Source organism: Pezoporus wallicus, unplaced genomic scaffold, assembly GCF_028554395.1.
Source record: "Pezoporus wallicus isolate ANWC-B61680 ecotype Strahan unplaced genomic scaffold, APGP_CSIRO_Pwel_v1 contig_6484, whole genome shotgun sequence".
In the NCBI taxonomy this organism is placed as follows: domain Eukaryota; kingdom Metazoa; phylum Chordata; class Aves; order Psittaciformes; family Psittacidae; genus Pezoporus; species Pezoporus wallicus.
Window position 1 is genome coordinate 2,168,931 of NW_026638903.1, and position 18,674 is coordinate 2,187,604.

The 18,674-nt window shown below is 41.1% G+C and overlaps 1 long non-coding RNA gene across 1 annotated transcript; it reads right to left on the reverse strand.

The window, feature by feature from the left end:
* Nucleotides 1–704: 704 nt before the first annotated feature.
* Nucleotides 705–17,631, reverse strand: LOC130601211 (uncharacterized). Its single transcript, XR_008972619.1, has 3 exons — nucleotides 17,542–17,631; nucleotides 10,477–10,754; nucleotides 705–1,132 (listed from the first exon to the last, which is right to left on the reverse strand). It is a non-coding gene; the product is annotated as an uncharacterized LOC130601211 (long non-coding RNA).
* Between the last annotated feature and the right edge of the window lie 1,043 nt (nucleotides 17,632–18,674).

Sequence of the window (18,674 nt, forward strand, 5' to 3'; positions counted from 1 at the left end):
AAACTGGTGGTCTCTGCCCACTGGGAATCCCCAGCTATTGGAGATTTTTCCTTTGGACAGTTTTAGCCTGTGCCAATGGGTGGCCCAAGACTAGAGGAACCCAAGAACAGGGGAGCTGTTTAAGCTGGTGGTTTAACACTAACTATAGCTGTGTGTACAAGACCCCTTTGGATTTCTGCCAGGTACAGCTCAGCTGTACAATTCAGGCTTGTGGTGGTTTAAGACCTGAGGCACATGAATACCGTGAGGTTCAAAGGGATGCAGGGAGAAAAAAAAGCACACAATGCACAAAGCAGCATCTTTCTGCAGCTGCGAGTTCTAGACCAAGAGTTACTGCCTTGACTGAGGGAATAACCTGGAGGCATAATCAGCTCTGATCTGTTTGTTTTCATCTCCTCCTGGGATCCATTATACGATATTAACAAAATAAATCAATTTTAAATAACTCATTGTGTAAGCTTACAACAGAGTGGTTGTTTCTGGCATACCTCAGGGACATTGCACAGGACATTGCACACCATTATGAATGAATGAATGGGCCTTAACTGTACTGCAGTAATTTGTTTTAATAAAGTCTGAATATACACTGAGGTAATATTTGTGCAATCCCTAAGAGTGTTCTTAGGGCAGAAATTCACATATTAAGAGAACAGTGTTTATTTACATTTAAAGAGCAGTTATGGACAGAAAAGAGGCTCTAAAAAGGCACGAGGAGGATCATATTTACTCTTTCCCTGTGGTTTTAGTTCAGACTTGCCTGGTGCACAAGTCAAAGGTGTTTTCTTTTAAATGACAGTTACAGAAACTTCACAAGGGATTTGAAAGCCATCTGCTTTTTATCCCCCTATACACAACAGACTGCCTGCAACTATATTTAACTGAAGAGCTGGCAGCGACGAGAGACTCCAGATGCCCAGAATCTTCTTAGTCCTTTACAAGCGTCAGTCCTCCTCTTAGAAAAGGACACTTTGGTTGGTGGTAAGTGAAATCCATATACGTAGTAGCAGCACTACAGAAAAAGCACTGTTTTCAGGGCGGGAGTGGCTTTTTGCTCTGTTTTCTAATGGTAATTCGTTCTCCTGTTAAAAATGTCAAGAAGGGAATATTATACTTGGTCTTCAGGAAAGCCTTCCTGCGGAAAGTTGGACAGAGACATGTTGGGTCCTTTAAGTAAGGTTAAAACCAGAATATTGCATGTATGACGTTTTGTATTCTCCACAGCTATACTGGAACTGTATCTCGGATCAGTCCAATACTAAGCTGTTCTGAAGGCACTTCCTATGTTAACTTGCTTCTGCAGATGTTACCTGTTTCTTTCAAATTTATGGCAGCTCCTTGGAAAGTTTAGTTCTGATTCCAAAATCAACTGTTTTTAAAAGAACAGAAAAAATCTCATTAACAACATAACACACAAAAATAAAATGCTATGATTTGAAGGTCCAAATTCTCTGTTGGTAGCCAAGTATCCACTGCCATTTGATAAAGGCTAACCTGTGTTTAATTCTGGCAAGACATCTTCTTTGGTCACACAGTGTTTCAAATAAAAATATTATTAATTGTAGGCTTTTATGCAGTTTATGTATATTTTTTGTATGGAACTCTTTTTTTGTAAGGACAACTTCTTTCTCTTCCCCAGGCTACCTCCTTACTAGAATACATGTTTCTTGATATAGGGATTAGATACATTTTTTTATTGGGGCAGTTCACTACAACATAAAGGTAGGTCTGCTGCTCCTGGATTGCTGCTTCAGCAGCGGTGGCGCTCGTGAGAGTGCTGCAAAAGCATGATGCTGAAGATAAGGGTGGTATGGAATTTCCAGGCTCAGCACTGCTATCAGTTGTAGCTGTCTCTCTCTTTCCAAACAACAATATCCCTTCTGGGCAGCAGTTACTGATGTTTGGCTTTGACTCTGAAGCAAATCTTTGCAAGCTTTGGAAAGTTTGAATGTAATCATTTGGCTGCCTTGCAGTTATCTCAAGTGAACAAAAATGTTTTTCATCTGTTAGGAACTTTGTTCAGCTCAAGGCAGCTGAAACTTCATTCCGACACTTCACAAGCTTTTATGCTTTTCCCTTTAGTGTTTTGTCAGATTCAGGATGTAGACTCTCTACAGAAACTGCTTAACAAAGGGAATAAAACCCAAACACCCAATACTGCTGCAGAACTCAATTTCGTAGGGAGTGACAGCCCCATGTTTCATCTGTCCCCAAGACGTTCTGTTAAAGCCAACTACCAATAAAAGTTCTTCTTGAGGGAGGAATATAAGTAATATGAGTTAAACCCTTTGCTGTGTATCACTTAGAGGCCAAGGGAAATTGTTCATTTTATACCTGTAACAGAAGTTCCACGGCAATCTCCATGACAATCCCCGTGATATAGCAGAGTTTCATTAACCCACATATTGACAGGAAGATAGAGGTCAGAAGAGGGATTTTTTGAAAAAATATTCACTACATAAAAAATAAAGAATGATATAAACGAAGCTTCCTCCTTACAGATAGAACTTTGGCAATCATTGCTAAGTTATCATAAACCCCCCAATTTACACTAAACATTCTTTAGTTGATAAAAGTAACAAAGTCATACTAGGAAATCTTATCACAAAACTGTGAGCCTGATTCACACAAAGAACCTTGTGTTTGCAACCTAATTTAGGAGCATTTTTATGTGCTTATACACAAGCATGATCACGGGCATGAAGCGCATTTCTGAATTGGAATTAGGTTGCTCTTAATAAATATTTCCTCATATTTTAGGAGGTAGCATTGTAGGAGTTACATTATAAAAGTGAAAATTAATGGCTTTTGAATATTTCTCAACTGCTTTTGATTTCCTTACATCTGTGCATGGACAAAACCACAGTATTTTCCTTAAGTAGATTAGCATTCAAAGTCCTGTTTTGAAGTTAGGATAAAAAAGAGCTGATTCTTCTGTTACTCCTGAAACCTGTCACTAAATTTGTTCTTGTAGAGCCAGGGAAACAATCATTTTCATGAGAGGCAACATCATCAAAATTGCTAGAGGGAGCCCCTGAAGCCAAATTCTGACATACCCCAGTTATTTTCTCCCAAGAGCCAGTTCAATGCCCATGACAGCGATACGCACATTGTCACTCACTTATGTCTTAGACTAAATGTTCTTTAAAATTGCTGTCCGCTCTGAGCTGCCCTCATTAAAGGTCCTCTAAAGAGTAATGTGTGACTGTATCCTAAGGCAGGTGCCCGGTAATGTGTGGAAGAAGTACTTAAAAACATATTTAGAAGTACAGCTCTAGCTCAGATATATTTCTTCTAATGAAGAAGATCACAAAAATAGTCACCAGTGCCAGTCCAAAGGGGATAATGCTAATTGACAGAGCCTTTAAGTAAGCTTTATTCAAAATGGTATGCATAAGGTCCTATTAAAATAGCAGGTCTGCATATGAGAACTCTGTGATAATTGAAAAATTCCTCCCTTTGATGCAAATGCTTTAACACAACATTATTGTTGTCAGGTATTCTTTCACAGCAGTAAATTCGGGCTAGGCTTGACTTAATGACGTGTATCTTCTTTTAAGTAAGTTAAGGAGCATGCACAATAACAGTCTTCAGCAGTTTTTCACGAAACTCAAGTGATGCTTGGTAGTGTGACATTAGTAAATCAGTGCTAAGAGTCTGAGCCAAAGATTCCTGAAGTAAATGGAGCCTTTTTGTCTGACTTCAAGGGACAAATGAGCTATCATATACTGAAGATATTTTGTTATTATTACAGCCTTAAAATATAAAAAGCTGCCTATGATTTGCATAAGCACTTTCAGAATGCTTTTCCAGGAAGAAGAGTGAATCCAGAAGAGTATAAAGAGCAATTGGGAACTACCAAAAGATAAATTAACACCTTTAGCAGCAATTTGTGTGTGAAGAAAAAACACTATTCTGTCCACTGATGACAGGAAGTATAGCTATATCAGCTTCATCCAGTGTTGGTACAAAGTACAGATACACCAGACTGCACTCTGAGCCAAACTGGTTTGACAGAGAATCTGTCCTTTCCCCTCTTCTAAAACTACATATAAATCCAACCTGCTTCACTGGAAAAACAGAGGAGTGACAGAATGTGTGATTCCCTTTAATCAGAATATACCTTTTTTATTTTTTAAAGACACTGTAATGTATTTTGCGCTTTCTGTGCTAAATCACAAGACTCAGAGTGGATTCTTCTGGGGGGGGGGGGGCAGGCTAAAACTGGTTTTGTGGTTTTTTTGTTGTTGACTTTCACAGTCTGCTCTGGTCTGGAGAGATTCAACATGGAGATTCTCCAGCTTAGTTTTCACAGACCATGCATTCTTGTAAACAGTTCCCAGGACAGAATATTTTAGTCCAATGCCATTTATTTAATGGAAGTGCACTGACGCTTTCCTATCTTTTCTTCCTCCCTTGCTGCCTTTTGTTGAAGCATATTTCTTTTGGCAATAAGCAGGAAATGAATCACTGTCAGCGCTTGAACCATCAGGTACTCATCAGGTCCTAGCAATATCCAGTAATTAAAATGCTACAGGTCAGCTTAAGCTACAGAATTCACACCTGGATCCAAAATTTCACCAGTGTTTTGGTTCACAGGAACTGGAGAGTTGCTCTAAGCTCAACTTGATTCACAAAATGCAAACGGTATTGGATTTGATTACAATACTTCCTGTAGCTGGTGTTTGTTTCTGTGTTAGACAATGAAATATAAGAAGTTTGCTGGCTGCAGGGATCAGCAGCCACATGCACACAAGCCCCGGTGCAAAGTATCAGTCAAATGTTGTGCTTGGTATTATACAGAGAATACTTCTGTTCTCTCTCATTTGGTCTTCTCCCTAAATAAGCTCAAAGACAATACCAGAAAAAGATATCTATGGAGACTTAAGCAGACCAGGGTGATAATGTACAAAAGGAAAACACAGTGGCAATGAGCCCCTGCAAAGCAAATAAACTGAAGAGTACTGGTTAAAGAAATACTAAAGATTTCTAGTTTGCAAGTAAATCAATAGTGTTCTAGAGACAGTGCATTTGTGTATAAAATACCTGTTGCTGTAGGGTTCTGGTTCTGTCTAGGGGCTCTGTATTTCTGAGGGAAATAATAATAGCAATATTAACAATGATAATAATAGTCCAAAGCCCTTGCCATTAGCTTAACTGGGGGCATCCGTGCATAGTACTACAGTACAATCAGGAAATCACAGAACCAAAATATTAATGTTGGAATGCTGGAGAAGAAAGGACAAAGAACACAGGATGAGCGCAGAGTCTATGTTAGGAAACACTACTCTGAATACACAAACTCTGGGAGAGGAAATAAAATCTTCCCCAAACCCTGCTTATCTGTAGAAAAGGAACAAAGTAAACTGACATGGGTTTGCCCCTGTGAAGAGTCCGAGGTGCCGCATCAGCTCTCTCCTGCTCTTTTTGCAGGAACTGTTTTCACTCCACACGTGACTGGACTGTTGACTACTCTGTTTCCTCATATGCAAGTTTATACATCTAGCCACCCTGCTGTTATGAGGCGGGGTGTAGTCTGCCACAGCCACTGCTAAGATAACTGCTGTCTCACTTGTGATATTCTCACAGAATATTTCTTGGTGGTAATGTAGGGGAAGGGATAGAAAATGTCCAGCTGGGTTTTCAGAGCAATCAGCATTTGCCTCATTAATTTGCATATCTGGATTTGGAAAAGAGTGACATTAATGGAGCTCTTAAAATCTGGCTTAAAGCTCAACCGAATCCTTTGGACAAAGTCACTGAACAAAGACATTCAAGAATAAATTATCAGAGCCTGATAACTGTAAAAGTAGCTGCTGATAGTGACCTCAAACCACAGGCACCATAACCACCCAAAGCATGGGCTAGCGAAAAGCAATTTGGAAACCTCAAACATATCAGCAAAACCGCTTTGTGAGGTAATCAGTCTTATCACAAGGGTATGCATGCTTTTCTATGGATTAGAGTGGGGAGCAGGGGTTATGCAAGTGACAGCAAATCAAAAGATGAAACAGAAGCACCTGTAACTGGGAAAAAGTCTAGAAAAGCACCTTCCACCATACTGTCACTGAAATGCTGTGAACTGGGCAAAAAAGAAACACCTTGATTCCTACTGTGTTTGGGGGAATATGTCCCTCTATTTGCACACCTTGTAAATTCACAAGATTGCATCAAAGATATCTAGTACGTTTTGTGTAGTTAGGCAGGATGATGCTCTCTTCAAAGATGGTGAAGTTTTACAAGAGTCAAATTTTATTCCCTGTTGCAGGATTCCACTGAAGATCTTGCTCCTGCAGGTTTCAAAAAATCTGGTGCTCTAAAGCTCTTTGTCCTTGGTAGAGTCCGGGTACTCAGTGAGAGCTGTGACTCTGCAGGTCCCTATGGAACATGGAAATTCTGTATGATTACAGCTGCAAAGCAAATGAGTTCCTTCAACGACACACCTGAAAAAGCAGGTCCAGCAGGCTCCAGAGTCTGCATTCAAGACTATTCAAAAATTCTGAATTATTAGGCTTGTGTAATATTAACCTAAAGCCATGTCCTCAGCTCTTAGGCAAAACTCATCTCATCGTCACCGCCTCTGTTCATTTCCATGGAGCTTTGCAAATGCAAACACAACTCGAGCTGAGTCCCACCAGACATGATGTCAGGGCGCTTGCTGAGCTGGACTATGACAGTTAAAGTTTCTGGGCCACTATCTGACACAGTGTACAACCTAATACAGTAAAAACCTCCACCGCTGGGCTCTCAGCTTGAAGTGTCAAGTCAGCTGTCAGAGATAATGATGGAGAGGTTCCAGGGACGCGCTTCTGTCAATCTGCAGGAAGGTGTCTGCACCTGTATTCTCACAGATCTTGCCATCCACCTCTGACATACCATCACACTGGCACGTCGAAACCTTTAATGAGCAAAATCAGCTTCTTTTTCATACTCACTCTTTGCTCAGATTCAATGCAAAGAGTAGATTTTAATTTATCATCATAGTTACATAAAACAAACTTCAGATGTAAACCTGTGCTCATTTCTCAGATAAACATTGCAGTTTATTATTAGAATTATTTCATAGCTAACCACTTCTAAAAATGTTAAGATATACACAAGCAGAAAAGGATTAAGGAAGCTTGCTTGGGATTCTAATGTGTATATATAGACATTGCCTTGCAAGGGAAAAATATTCATCATTTTCAGTGGTGTTTTACTGCTGCTACAATCCTGCTTGCTTTACTGAGCAAATTGGCACCAAAAAAATGATTCCACCATCTATCCAGCAACAGATTTAAGGAAATTGAGATGTAACACTGTGACGTGGTGGTTCTGCCTGTGACTTATGAAGGTGGAGGACTTATTCAAGCCCAGGGTAAACAAACACGTCAGGATGAGAGACACAAGAGTTTTTGCTAGGGAAGAAATAACAAAAATAATCTCCTTGTGCTTAGGAGGGAAACCAGGGGCCCACATTTTGCAATCAGCTCACTACAGACTTTCAGAGGGAATGGGCTTTCAGTAAAGGAATGAATCAGTTTCCAGACAAGCTCACCTTCTTCAGTGGCTGCGGATTGACAATATATCTATATTAACCATGCTGGGAATTGCAAGTGTGACGTGCAATGAAATATTTATAATGTTATTGCAAGCACTACATACTTATAAACTGCAAATTCCTTTAACTTTCACTGGCAAGCCTGTTCTCTGCTCCACACAGTACAGGCTCACAAAGTCTACATGCTTCAAGTGCTGCAGTTTAAACTTCAGAAAAGCAGCTTTCTGGCCCAAGATGGAGAAAAGCATTTGTAAGATAATGTCATTATTCTTTTCTTACAAATTTATTGCTTATTTGAGAGCTCTAAAAATTAAGTTCCTATCTGGAAAAATACGGTCTGTCTCTCTGTCATTATGTCCTCTTCATCAGTCCCTGCCTGATGCACAGAAATTTTGGTCAGGGGATAAGATATTAGGAGACAGCAATTGTCTGAATTCTAACCTGTGCTGGCAAAGAACAACGAGTCCGTTGCTGTGGTGATATCTTTTGTATGACAACTGTTCTTTAGGTAGTTCATTGAGACACTACCTGACAGCAACAGATCCCTGCTAACAATCCATGTACCATGTTGCCAAGAAGAAACAAAGCTGAATGGGCTTTAACATCATGTAATGTCATTTCTTCTCCCAGTGATATCAGGATATGGAGAACATAATTATCTTCAGTAACATGAATATAAATCACTGAAGACAATAATTATATTCTCTGGTTATACAATCAGTGAAAAAGCAGCACATTTCCAAAAAGGCAGCAAGTGAAACCTTCCTTAGTGTGCCACAGTGATCTCCATCCCACCCGGTCAAGCCCCTCTCCTAGAGGTTTGATACTCACTGATACACACTAAGGCTTTTATTCCTATTACAGTTGACTCAGAGGCAACCAATTCAGATTATCACTGAATTTCAACTTTAAAATCTGGGATATGAAGACATGAATTACATGTTTCTAACTAGCAACAAAAAGGGCATGCTTATTTGCCAGAGCTAATTGCATTCACTAGCACCTACCACAAGAGCCTTCAGCAGTAGGATGATTTTAGCACTCTTATTTATTGACTGCAACTGAAGACAGATAAACTTTCAAAATATACAAATGCTTGCAGCATAATTAACCTGAATCTGGTTTCAGATGGCATTCCAACACGACGGACTTCATTGTGACATCTTTAAATGATGAAGCATTTCCATTCCAATAGGCTCACCATTGCTGGGTAACAAAGAGTGACTTTGCTACAGAGACTGCCACTGGTCTCTGTAGCTCAAAGAGGAAAGGTCACTTGTGCTCAGTCACATCAAGAGGCCTAAGAGGAGAGACAGCACCAGGAGCTACTCCAGAAACCTGAGCATCCAGCCAAATATGTGCTGACTATAAGGTCTAAGGTTGCATAAAGCCTCCTAAAATCTAGCCTCTGACAGTGAGGAAATTCACTTCCAACTGCAACAATAGATTCATTATAGTAATTTGGTTCATCAAATGCCATGCAGCAGGTGCAAATAGGTCAGGTTTCAGAAGGAAAGCTCCCATAAATAACTAAAGTATTTTTAAGTGAAAAAGCCCACAGAGAGTTGTTTTTCTCTCCCTCTGCCCCCAGTCCTGTTTGTCATGATTTGGGCTCACAGGTCATTTCCCAAAAAAAAACTTGAATAAACATTCCACTGTGATCTCTTCTCAAATCACAGTGAATTCCCTCAGCATAATGCCTGTTTTTTTCATTTCTTGCTAAACAAGAAGAATTTAAAAACTGGAGGGCAGCTTGCTTTATTTCTACATAACTGAGAAGTTGAGATTTATTTGATGTGATCTCCAAGTGAAGTGTGGAGGGAAAACAGGATACTGTATCTGGCAGCAAATATGTGGCAATCACGCAAAGTAAACTCTTGATATGTCTGTAATCTCTTTGTTGGCTTATCCCTGATTCAATTTAGGGCTCTGGAAAAAGCCACCAAACCTCTTCATGTGAAGTGTGATATGGAACTTATTAGTCATGGCAATTTGCTTCTCATGGGACGCCAGCAGTCAGAGAGCATGGTGTACTGAAAGAAACAAACTGAGAGGTGCAAGTCCTGAGTCTCAGTCCTCCTTACAGTTATCAGTGAGAAGAGGGTTCCAGGTAGAGGACACATGAAGGAAAACCTGTGGGAACATTTGACTTACAGACTTTGGGGGTTGGCTTTTGACAGTCTTCTTGTCTTTTCTTTTCTCCAGCCCTTGGTACACAATTGAATGCATTTGCTTTAAACCCGTTAAATCAGAGGGATGGAAAAGGTGGTTGCAAATTGTTGAGGGCATGTAATTCTAAAGAGTATAGGCAGAAAACCAGAGATACCTCCAATCTCTCTAGGCTTCATTTTTCTTGTACTTTTTTCTTACTCTTTTTCAGTTCTCAGGTGACAAGACACTATCTACTGAGAAAAATGGACTCCCCTATGTTTGTCTGTGTCCTTAAAAATCATATTGTCCACTCTGTTCCTTCTACCTCATTCTAGAAGGGTGAAAAAAAACATTATTTCAGGTGGACAGGATATATACATGGGCAACAGAAGCTTCAGATACTTACACATCCCATTAGTCTTTGGCAGAGGTGACATGAGGGTAGGATATTTGTCAGACACTTAAAAATACTACCAAGGCACATGGGGCTTGAAAGAAGCAGCAGAATGAACCAGGACTTCCCTTCTCACCCAAATATCCTGAGCCTTACCTAAATCCCACATGAATTATACCCGGCTGCGTAGCAGCTCTTGGGTCTCACGCTGCTGGTTTGCTTGGGTGCATAGGAGAGGGGTCAGCAGAGGAGTCAGCAGAGGAATTAGCAAGTAAAAGCAAGGGGGAGTGATGGGGTGGAGGCAGAAAGGAGGAAGGAGCCCACAGTGGGGACTATCAGATTTATGTTTGGTGTCCAATCAGCAATGGCCAGCTGCCAACAACCAGCTCCTCACCTCCCCATGAAGCACCTCTCCCGCAGGACTTTTCCAGCCTTCCCCTATTTTTTCCCCAGGGCTGGTGGGGGAAAGTGGCAGCCTCCCAGCAGCAAACTTGCAACACTCCAGCACCTTCTGCAGCCCTGCAGGGGGTAACCCACACCTCCTAAGCTGTGGGCCGGAACCTTGTACAGTGGTATCATTGCCCTGGGGTAGGGCGGAACGGCCTCTTCTGTCAGGCAGAAGGGTCAAGGCAGGGTTTGGTGCAATGTGAAGTGGCAGTTCTGCAAAAGAAGCTTGAGAGCATTTGAAAACAGCTGTTATTTCACTGCCCAACTCAGTGCAGTGCACTGCCAGCTCCAGTGTCTGGTATACTGCTAGCAACACCACCTACCCAGACTGACAAAAATAACCAAGGGCAAAGTCATGTTTTCCTTTCTTTTTAACTGCTTTTTGTCTAAATAAAATCAGGGTGAATCATGAAAAAGAAAAATGGAATAGTTTGGGTTGGAAGAGACCTTGAAGCTCATCTACTTCCAATTCGCTTGCCATGGGCAGGGACACTTTCCTGTAGACCGGGTTGCTCAAAGCCCCATCCAACCCAGCCCTGAACACTGCCAGGGTTGGGGCAGCGGCAGCTTCTCTGGGCAACTTGTTCCAGTGTCTCACAGTTAAGGACTTCTTCCTTATATCTAATCTAAATCTACCCTCTTTCAGCTTAAATCTATTCCCCTTTCTCCTATCACCACATGCCCTTGTAAAAAGTCCTTTTCCAGATTTCTTGTAGGCCTCCTTCAGGCACTGGAAGCTGCTCTAAGGTCTCCCCAGATCCTTCTCCGTGCTCTCTCAGCCTGTCTACCTAGGAGAGGTGCTCCAGCTCTCTGATTGTCTTTGGGGCTCCTCAGGACTCGCTCAAGCAGGTCCATGTCCCTCTTGTGTTGGGGACACAGTACTGCAGATGGGGTCTCACGAGCAGAGTAGATGGTGAGAATCACCTTCCTTAGCCTGCTGGTCATGCTCCTTTTCATGCAGCCCAGGATACGGTTGGTTTCTGGGTTGCGAGCGCACACTGAAGCCGGCTCATATTGAGCTTTAAATCAATCAACACCCCCAAGTGCTTCTCTTCAGAGCTGCTCTCAGTCCATTCTCTACCCAGCCTGTATTTGTGCTTGGGATTGCCCTGACCCAGGTGTAGGACCTTGCACTTGGCCTTGTTGAACTTCATGAGGCTGGCACTGTCCCACCTCACAAGCGTGTCAAGGTCCCTCTGCATGGCATTCCTTCCCTCCAGCACGTCAACTGCATCACACAGCTTGGTGTTGTTGGCAAACTTGCTGAGGTATTTCAGTGTCCTTTGTAGTGCAAAGTAAAGTAAAATTGCTAACCATGGGGTGAGTTATGCTGGCTTAGCAAGAAGCTTGCTTCACCCCACCACTGGGCCCTTCAACATGAGCCAATTTCTCAGGATGGTATGCGAGGCTGCGCTCTGGCTCAGCAGCTGCCCTCCAGTGCATACATCTTACCACCCTAGTATCCATCTTACTGTGCATCAACACGTTTTAGGATAAAAACTTTATGGAGATTTTGTTTTTTACAGGTTCAAGTTATTCAGTGAAAAAGCAAAAATTTGCAAGGTTTCATTTGGGTTTGTCAACCACTTTTTTAGCTTCCTCCCTTTTTTCCTCCTTTTTCCTTTAAAGTATAGGCAAATATATTTTTAAAACAACAGCTCATTTAGCTTGAAAATAAAGGAAGAGGCAGTGAGAAAATCTGAGTTACATAGAAAACATATCTGGCAAATTTTAAGGAAAACACTTCCAAATGTTGACAGCTCTTTAAAGTGAATTCCTTTAGCTAATTTCCTTAATTTTTTTCCTGAGTTATGAGACAAGCTGCAGAAATAGATGGACTGAGGATTATATTTGGCTGTATCTAGCATCTCTCTGTAAATTCTTAACACTTTGTTCCTGCTTCTCCTTCCTTTTCCTCAGCTAAAATGATGCTGAAGGACATGTCAGGCTAAATCCAGGAGTCTGCTGAGAAAGTGACCATAGCCTATGCAGGAACAAGTATGTTGTATAACCACCAGGTCTCTTATTCAGTTGTTAGCAGGATGAAGCAGATTACGACTAGGAGAGAGATACAGTGCAGATGCTAGTCCTCCCAAACTCCAGAGCAGTCCATGAAGAGATTGATAACCTTGCTACTCTCTGTAGCATCCCCTTGGGTATCCTTCTCTTGAGAGGCACATAAACTTTGAGGTAGTGAAGTGGATGTTGATGATAGTGGAATCATAGTGGCATAAATACATTTTCTACTCCCTTCTATCAGGCTGTTCCTGCTTTGCAGTTTTCTGGCAAAGCAGAGGGTCAGCCCCAGCATCCCTATCTTCCAAAGTGACTGTGGAGATACTCCACTACCTCAGTAAGAAGTATCCTCCTTAGTATCCCAAGAAATAACAGATAAACACTATGATGGGCTAGCGCAGGCTCACTCTAAACACCTTTGTTTAAGAAGGAAATAGGCTGGGTTCTCTTGTATGACTCTCCCTGTTCCCCCGTTGTCTCACCACATTTTTATTCTTCCTGACTGAAAAAAATCACTGACCTGTCTGTCAGTGCCAACTCTGCTTCAGTGAGCTGCTTCACACATTTGTTCACAGAGGGCTGAATGATGGACTAATGCCAAAGTCCTAATCAAGAGAAAAACTACCAGTAGTTACAGCTTCTCAACATCACACACGTTTCTGAGTGGGACTGATTAAGAGTGTTGTTTGGAAAGGGGAACTGTGTCAGTGATGCCACATCCCATAAATTAGTTTAAGCTGAGGTAATCTGTGTGCCAACATAACAGCAATATATCTGCTAGCTCAACAAATCCGGTAAGCAAATGCCTGGGAGAAACAAGACCATCAATATTTTCAGGCATTTAATCTGAGTTGCACAACTGAGAGGACCCTTACAGAAGTGCCAGTGCATGCACAGTTTAGTAAAACACTGAAAACTTTGCATTTTATTTTGGTTTTTAGTAGAAAAAAGTATCTGAGGAAAAAATATAATAATTTGGTATCCAGACTCAGTTTAGCTAGACAGGAAGAATGGTCTAGTTCTCAAAGTATGGCATGTGCCACTAGGGATTCCTGAGCATTAATCCACCTCCTCTGCATCCTCTGTAGCACTCTGTAGAAAAGTCATTTAGTTCTAGTCCAGACGGTGAACTTTGTATGCTGCTGAGCAGATTAGTCATACAAGTGTGTTCCTTTCTGCAGGACTACTCATGTGAGTAAGTTATCAGCGGGGAAGGGGGAAGCAAATCTGGCCCTCTGTATGGAGTCACATAGGGGGAGAAAAAGCTACCACAAATTTTAATTGGTCTGGCCTCCTTGGAGGAAAAATTATCTACAGTGGTGCTAGAAATAGTAAGAAAATTAAGAGACCTTCCTGACGGGAAAATCTGTGAACTGGAACAGTAGCCTCTAAGTAACAGCAGCTCTATTGACTGTTTCAAATACAATTTACTGGGCTAAGAAAATCACAAATGCGGGGAATCAAATAGACCCATCTCATCAGGGACATTGAGTAAATGAGTCAGTAGGGCTTTTCTATTTGCACCACCCACCACATCTTAGAGCAGGTAACTAAGACACCTGAGAGAAGAGCATGTTTGCTGGCGATGCAATCAGAGAAATTAACCCAACCAAAAGCCACTTAGAAATGTCATTTCTTTTTTGAGCCAGAACTGGAGTGTTGTTTTGGAACTTTCTGGAAAAGCAACTGGAACTAAATCCTCTCAAAATTTACTTCAGTTAATTAGCAAAGGGAGGTGGTATTTTCTGTGCCTGAAGCTCTGTTCTGCAGCATCTTTTCCAGCAACTGACTATTACGGGTCAGTTCCAAGTTACTAATGTGGTTAACAAACCATAAGTGGCCTGAACTGAAACTGAGCAGGAACAGTTTCAGTTCCAGATAAACCTGAACTGGAACAGAGATTAAAAACCAACTTACTTGACAGCCTGATGTGATACATCCTTGCTGATGCTTCAATTACCTAATCACATGGATTTACCTGATTTACCATGATTACCTGGGAAATCGGATTTAAAGCAATCTTTCTTTAGAAAAACACATTTTGGAGAAGACTGAGGTTCTCAATGACTTCTTTGCCTCAGTCTTCAACAAATGCTCTAGCCAGCACTGAGGTCAGGCTGAAAGGCCTGTAGTTTCCAGTTTTCCTTCCTGTTCTTTTTGTACAGGCGTTATGTCAGCCAACCCCCAGTCTTCTCACACCTGCCTACTAGACCAGGAGTTCTGATAAAAGATGGAGAGTGGCTTGGAGAGCTCATCTGCCAGCTTCTTTAGCACTAAAGAGCGCTGCCTTCAAGAGCACATCTTCCTCTACCAGGCAACAGTTGCATTTGTGCCAATGACCATGTACAAGTAGTCTTCTTCTCCCTCCCCCCATAGTCTATTCATTCTTTCCATACCAGAGAGTCATCTGTCTGAGCAGAGCTTAGTCCATTTTCCACCTGAAAATCTTGCCCTTTCAGAAGCCCATGACTTCAGAGGGTGGTTGTTCTCATTTCTGGGGAAAGAAAGGAAAACCTCAATGAATTCCAAAAACTTAGTGTCACTGATTATGTTGTATTATCCAGAATCAAAAAGCTTAATCACCATTTACACTAAAGTCTTTAGCACTGCTCAGGCAGAAAACTGTACTGCCTCCTGCACTCTTACACCATCAAGATCTTGAAAGTGCCTTAGAGTTAATAAAGATGAGGCTTGTGGTTTTTACAAGCATATGGAGGATATGTATATGCATATGTTTTTACAAGCATATATATGGAGGATGGCAGAGAAGTCCACAGCCAAGTTCAGGCCCTGACTCTAGCTTTGCGCTGTCCAGATACCCGAATTAGTTTAGAAACAGTTTAGCATGGAAACCCACTTGGGCTAACTGACTTCACTGAGAAGATGAGAAGCCTTCATACACAGGACTGAGGTTACTTACAGCTGGCTCACATCTCTCTCCAACATACTACCCTTAAGGCATGCTTGTACATTATAGGACAAAAATTCCATTGCATTATTATACAAAGTCAGATGGGGCATGAGGGAGCTAATACACGGTAAATACCAAGTCATAGGAAGTTCACACAGTCAGCCAGCATATTCAGATAGGCCGCTTGTAATTAATAAGCTGCAGGAGACTGAGAGCTGTAACTGGAAAGGCAGTTGTTAGACAGCCTGAAGAACAGGTCTGTTATTAACACTCAGAAGCGTTAGGCCTGCTTGGAATTTGTGGAGGGCAACAACTGTATGTTTTGTGCAGCACTTGGCAGCGCTGCCAGTGAAAAGAAAAAGACTCTTCATAAGCACTTCAGAGATCCTTTGCTTTGTTTTCCCTTACCTCACCCTAACACCTTTCAAATTACCTTATTAACATAAACCACTTGCTGCATTACACAGATGTTTAGTATTTGCAGCACTTTTGCAGAAGTGATCTTTACACAATGGCATCTGCAGCTGATTTACATTTATTTATCCAACAGTGTTTTCAAGTCTCTTGCCCAAAATCAAAACAACTGCCCTCTCAGTGAATGCGGTGTCAAAAGAATGCACACATGCAAGGCTGTCTGAAATTTTAATTGCAGAAAGGTCAGGAAGTTCAGGCTGAAGGTTCCCAGAGCAGCGCTAACCCCTTTCCCCTGTGTGTATCACGTTGTTACAATAGGGTCTTTCATTACATAATCAAACAGAATGGCCAATTCAGCCTGTCCTTCAACATTTAAAAACCTCTCATACACTGCAAAGGATTCCACTCCCTTTCTGTCACCTCAAAAGAGCTTCTTTACTACGCTTTTGGATCCTTAGGAGTGCTAACCATGATCCGAAAAAAATCCCTACAGAACTAGTTTCAAGGGAACCTGAATGTCTAAGTAAGGGTATACATTCAACAAGGTGCCAAGTACATGCATATCTTGAAGAACACCGCTGGACTCACTGATTAATGCTCTTATTTCAATGTATGTACATCTTTAAATAGTTCCTAGGTGAGATACAGGACCCCAGACATGAAGGAGGAGATTGATTCCAAGTTCTCCTAATTGTTGCTGTGATATACAGATGTCAAAAAGTAGATTGCAGCGAATCATTTTTCATGATGACAAAAAACCCTAAACAACTGTTTTGAGATGGATTTGATGAGTTCATGAACAGTGTTAGAAAAATGAGGGAATAACAACATCAGAAGATTAGATCTAGAGAATCTGCAAATTTTACCCTACCCTGTGGTCCTCTTTCCTCTACGCTAATTTGGTTTATGCATCAGTGACTCGGTTCTGTATCAGGCAGTTCAGGTATTGCTGTCATCTCTCAGTAATTCTGGATCAGCTGCCAAAACTGATGCTCTGTAGGAGATTTCAAACACTCTCAGAAAAGATTGAATCGTTTTATGTGGGCAATCAACCAAAGCAAGCCTCTGCTGACAGCTTCAGTGGGTCTCACTCCTTCACCTGGCATGCATGGAATGCACAGGGTGCTTATATGAATGTTTGGGCATCGAAAAGATGTTTCCATTTTTGATACAGTATGTGCTCTTTGGGAAAGAAGAAAACTAAAAGATTGTCCTCTGTAACATCTTAAAAGGCCAGAACACTGCAAACAAAACAAAAAACCCCACAGCAACAAAATAGACTCTCTCCATATCAGCAAACCTTTTTAGGTGGTGATAACGTACAAAAGTGTGAAATGTCTTCTTTTCTTCCTAAAGTGATTAGTTCTATTATAGCAGAGCCTACAAGCTGCAACTAAGCCATCTTACCTGGTAAATTCTTTACACAGACAAAGGAAGGAGAGTCCTTTTTAGTGGTTCTAACACCACATTGACAAGTGTTAGAAGTTTTGTAGGTGGGAAATAGATCTTTAAAGTCCTTTCCAACCCAAGTATCATTATGAGTCTATGAAAGCAAGGTGTGAGGAGGGTTAATTAATTTCTTTCAGGTCATACACAAAGCCTATGGCTGAGCAGGAACTGACGCATAAAGTTTCCCAAGAATGGGCTTTCACTGTCAAGTAACTTCCTTACCAGCCAATCTAGGAATACCTGTCCATCCATGCTTTATATAGGTCTGATTACCCTTCATGTTCTTTCAGGAGTGAGCCAAATGTGTCTCTGCAAGAGGAAACGAGGTACTCCCAAGAAGACAGTCCATTCTATGGTCCACTGCAGACAGCTGGTATAGACTTAAACTACAGATACAAACTACACCTAACCCAGGACCACCTCTGCAGCATGAGCTCAACATGTTTTGTGCTGTCAAGCATTCTGACGAACCCTCATGTTATATGCAGTGTGTGTAATTTATACCACTGAATTCATCTGATGAAATATTATCCCTATAAGTTACAATACAGTCCTTGTTGCAGGCATTTTGAATGGGAAGAAAAAATATTTTGCAATATTGACCATATCTAGGGCTAAATATGTAATGCCTTGAGGATGTGAAGTTGTATTCAGTGTGCACATTGCCACACTTGACTAGAGCAGGTTAGCTTTCAGTAGTACAGCTAGAAGCCACACTGTAACACCACTTGGTCTGGGAAAGATGCAACATAGGCGTATTTGCATGATCAAGTGGAGGACTGAAAAAGCAGCAGAAAAGCAAACTATTTATTTTCACTAAATTGATTGACTGTTCTGTTAGAACTAATTGTAAGGCATTGGAGGGACATGATAAGGTATAATCACGATAAGTTATATATATATATATGTATAATCTTATATATATAATACATATAAAAGGTAATCCCAGCCTAGGTAAACTATCAGCTTTGACAAAAGCAAATCTCCAGTGATGTTGAGTGGAACTTACACAGTTTAGATCTAGATTCAGATTTTGAACCTTCTCTTCTATGTATAAATCTAATACTGCTTTGATCAAACATGAAGTGTAAATGCAATACAATAGATATGAAAGTCGGAATCTAATTACAAACACACACTTCCCTTACAACCTGTGGGGTATTCATATACTGGCTTTACCTCCGCCAGTTCCCCATTTTTGAATGTTAAAATGTCTTGTCCTTAAAGACTGCACAAATGGAACGACACATGCAGAGTCAAAAGTAGTTAGTCTCGTAGGGAGTGATCTGCTAATTCTACAGTACACTATAGCTCAAGCACTAAAGCATGATTAACTTATAATATCTGCTGATTAA